The 4590-nt window shown below is 51.5% G+C and overlaps 1 pseudogene; it reads right to left on the bottom strand.

Moving 5' to 3' along the window:
* Positions 1-2783: 2783 nt before the first annotated feature.
* On the bottom strand, positions 2784-4048 carry LOC123106564 (tuliposide A-converting enzyme 2, chloroplastic-like; annotated as a pseudogene).
* Between the last annotated feature and the right edge of the window lie 542 nt (positions 4049-4590).

Raw genomic sequence — 4590 nt, 5'->3', positions numbered from 1 at the left:
CGATCTTGATGTATCGCGAGCTTTGCTATTATAGTTGGATCCTATGTTTCTCCTCCCCCTCTTCTCTCTTGTAATGAATTGAGTTTCCCCTTTGAAGTAATCTTATCGGATTGAGTCTTTAAAGATTTGAGAACACTTGATGTATGTCTTGCCGTGGATATCTGTGGTGACAATGGGATATCACGTGATTCACTTGATGTATGTTTTGGTGATCAACTTGCGGGTTCCGCCCATGAACCTATGCATAGGGGTTGGCACACATTTTCGTCGTGATTCTCCGGCAGAAACTTTGGGACACTCTTTGAGGTCCTTTGTGTTGGTTGAATAGATGAATCTGAGATTGTGTGATGCATATCGTATAATCATACCCACGGATACTTGAGATGACATTGGAGTATCTAGGTGACATTAGGGTTTTGGTTGATTTGTATCTTAAGGTGTTATTCTAGTACGAACTCTAGGGCTGTTTGTGACACTTATAGGAATAACCCAACGGATTCATTGGAAAGAATAACTTTGAGGTGGTTTCGTACCCTACCATAATCTCTTTGTTCGTTCTCCGCTATTAGTGACTTTGGAGTGACTCTTTGTTGCATGTTGAGGGATAGTTTCATGATCCAATTATGTTAGTATTGTTGAGGGAACTTACACTAGCGAAAGTATGAACCCTAGGCCTTGTTTCAACACATCGCAATACCGTTTGCGCTCACTTTTATCACTTGTTACCTTGCTATTTTTATAATTTCAGATTACAAATACCTTTATCTACTATCCATATACCACTTGTATCACCATCTCTTCGCCGAACTAGTGCACCTATACAATTTACCATTGTATTGGGTGTGTTGGGGACACAAGAGACTCTTTGTTATTTGATCGCAGTGTTGCTTGAGAGAGACCATCTTTATCCTACGCCTCCTATGAATTGATAAACCTTAGGTCATCCACTTGAGGGAAATTTGCTACTGTCCTACAAACCTCTGCACTTGGAGGCCCAACAACGTTTACAAGAAGAAGGTTGTGTAGTAGACATCAGTATGCCGCCGAGGGGGTAGGGCGCGTCTCCCTGCCTCGTGGCTTTCACGAAGCTTCCTGATGTCTACTCCAAGTCTCCTGGATTGGTTCTGTTCCAAAAATAACTCTCCCGAAGGTTTCATTTCGTTTGGACTCCGTTTGATATTCGTTTTCTTCGAAACACTGAAATAGGCAAGAAAACAACAATTTGGGCTGGGCCTCCGGTCAATAGGTTAGTCCCAAAAATAATATAGAAGTGTTTAGTAAAGCCCATAAACATTCAAAACAGATAATATAATAGCATGAATACTTCATAAATTATAGATACGTTGGAGACGTATCAACTGCTTATTCCCCCAAGAAAGCCATGCAAACCTGTATACTTTTGGAACCATTTTCACACCTAGCCAAGGGGGGTGGTCCCTGCTATAAAACCCCATCTCTCTCATCCTCTAGAAGAACCTTTTGTCAAACCATTCAGCTACAAGCTTATGCAGCAAGACTGCTAGAGAGATCCAAGAGATCTTGCTACCTTTGCTCTTGTGAGTTCATCCGGATTCACGAGAAGGAGCCTCTGGTTCCCTCTAGTTCGTGCTCTACGGTTCCAGCCGTTTTGTGTGGATTAGTCCACACGAGAAGGAGCCTCTGGTTCCCTCTAGTTCGTGCTCTACGGTTCCAGCCGTTTTGTGTGGATTAGTCCCGGGTTGTGGTTCTGCGATTGTTCGGACAGCGGGTTAGAGTTCTTGTAGCTTCGGCCTGCCTTCCCCAACGTACAGGTTGCATCCAACCTTGGCAGGTATAAAGCTAGTTATCTCGGCTGCTTGCAGCTAGTTATCCCTCCCGATTCGATCCTACGATGTGAAGATCGGGCCACCCTCGGGCGTGAACTCGTTCATCGGGTTCCCACCTATCAGCCGTCCTCCGACGGCTCCCCTCTGCCGACAACCTCGGTCGTCGTTGGTGAGGGGGTTGCCGGATCCATACGTGTGGATCATTTTTAGGCCCTCGTAGTCTAGTTTTTTTAGATTGTTCATTGTCTTTGCTTAGGCGGTGGTGAGAACGACGTTGAATAAAAAATTCTTCAGATCCTTCCCCGACGAGGCGATTAGTCCAATAGTTGAGGATGAGTTTGAAAACCAGTTTGTTCAAGCACGGATGGCGTGACGACGATATCCTCGTGGTGGACTTGTGTCCTCGACTCCGTTGTTGCGACAGTGTTTGCTCTAGCGCCGACGCGGAGTTTGGGAGGTAGTCTAGAAGCGGATGCAGATTGTGATCTGTATCGGCGGCGCATCTGGAAAATGTAGGTCGTCGGTTCATGGATGACGGGTATGGTTTCCTCCTCCGATGTTTAAGTTGCGCGGGACGCTAGATCTAGAGTTCAATGACGTGCCTGGTGTGTTGCCTCGTCCTAATTCGTTCAATGATAACGGTTTTGTCTTTGGTCGTCCACCTTAGAGGATCAGTGATAGATCCGTGTCGAGGTTGGCTAAGGAAGTGATCCGTTACTTTTTATTTTGTTGGCTGTTGTGGTGGTGCCACGAAGCTGGTGTTGGTGTCAAGCTTAAAGGTTTCTTCGGTCTTGATTGTAATTAGCTAATCTTTCTTAATGTAAAGATTAATGTTTTACAGTTTTTTCAGTTTTATCAGATCGATGCGTATGTGACTTGTACTAGTATGGCATTTTTATGATATAAATGAGAAACGTATCATTGAACGGAAAGACTTTAGTGAACCAAAGCATAATAGGCGAGAGCACGCGAAGACACTCCACAAAATTATCTAATTTAATTTATTTCATCATCGCAATCCATTTATTTGAGTAGGTGGCGCCCGCGCGACACACATAGCAGCCGGCCTGATAATAAGCGGGGGCACATCCACACGAGCATCACGGCGCGTTAACGAAGGCGACGATCCTGTGGAACATCTCCTTGGCTTTGTCGCAGTCGGGCTTGAAGAGGTGGAAGACGTGCCCCTCCCCCATCGTCTCCAGCAGCTCGACCCCGTGCCCCTGGCCGCCCCTCGCCGCGGCCACGGCCTCCGCGTACGCGCGGCCGCGCCACCTGAGGAAGTCGCCCTCCGCCACGCACACCATGACCCTCTCGCACGCGAGCGTTTCCAGCCCCGGCGCGCCGGGCGCCATCGGGTTCATCCGCGCGTCGTCGATGCCAGTCGAGCCGGGGCACGCGAACTCCCACAGCCGCCCGCCCATGGCGCGCCACGCGGGGTTGCGCGTCTCCTCGCCGACGGCCTCGGAGCACCAGAACCAGGGGTGGATCAGCACCGCGCCCTTGAGGCGCGCGGCGTCCGGCTGGATGAGGAGGTGGTGGCAGGCGTTGGCCCCGGCGCTGTCCCCGGCCACGAAGACGCGGCTCAGGTCGCCGTGCTCGGCGACCCACGGGTCGGCGGCCGAGAGCACCCACCCGAGGGCGGGCGACGCAGTCCTCGTACGCCGCAGGGAGCGGGTGCTCCGGGGCGAGGCGGTACTCGACGGAGACAGCGCGGGCGGGGCAGGCGGCGGTGAGGCTGTTGAGGAAGCGGTGGCCGTTGGGCGACGCGACGGACTCGGCCACGAAACCGCCCCCGTGGACGTAGACGATGACAGGGAGCTTGACTGCGGCCATGGCCGCGGCCGGGGGCAGGTAGAGGCGGGCGGAGTAGTCGCCGAGCTGGACGTCCTTGGACTCGACGCCGGTGACGGGGTCGAGGCCGGCCGCCGCGGGCGGAGCCACCAGGGGCCGCTCGACGCGGCCGCTCTTGTAGACGCGGACGAGGCCGTAGTCGTGCGCCACCTCGTTGTCGTCGGGTGCGGCGTTGGACGCCATGCTCACTACAGCTAGTAGCTGCTGCTCTGGGCTGTGGCTGGGGTCGATCGAGCGCCGCGGTGAGGAGGACTATATGTGTTTGTTGTGCCGACTAGCAACTGAAGGCGACGTGGTATATTTCTCGGCGTCCCCAAGACTCCAACACCGCATCGGCAGCATTCGCGCGGCTGACGGCGAGTTCTCCGCTTCTAGATGGCCGGCACAACTTTTGGATTTGAACTCGGTGTGTTACTTACATCTGAAGTTCTGAGTCGAGGATTACTTGCCTCCGAAGACAGATCCTTCTATTTCTTATTCCTTTCTTATTTGCATTCTTTCTAAGTTCTCGTTGCCATCTTCTCCCCATCTTCCTTTGGTCACCGAGCTGTCGTACATGCACGGGCTGGCCGGCTGCGTGGCATGTCTGTTACGGAGCTGCCTACAAAATACGTTACAACAGCAACCGATTGCTAGAGAACATCGGATATGGTCAAAACTAGCTGAATCATCCAAACACCCTGCAGATGAAGACAAACCGTGGCTCCATGGTTGGGGTTGGGTTGGCGCTTGGCAGTGGCCACCCAGCCCGCCCAAGATCGGGATCTACGTGTGATCTACCCATCGTTTATGGAGTGCATGTAGCTTTGAAGTTTCTCAAGACGTGTCGTGTATGGGTGTATCGATTGTAGATCTTGGTAGGCGCACAGCGGACGTGTGTTCTGTGTTCTATGACTTTATATCTATATAAGTGAGGCTAAATAAAACCAAA

Source organism: Triticum aestivum, chromosome 5A (genome assembly GCF_018294505.1).
Source record: "Triticum aestivum cultivar Chinese Spring chromosome 5A, IWGSC CS RefSeq v2.1, whole genome shotgun sequence".
NCBI classification, from domain to species: Eukaryota; Viridiplantae; Streptophyta; class Magnoliopsida; order Poales; family Poaceae; genus Triticum; species Triticum aestivum.
This window is presented reverse-complemented; position numbering and strand designations above follow the sequence as displayed.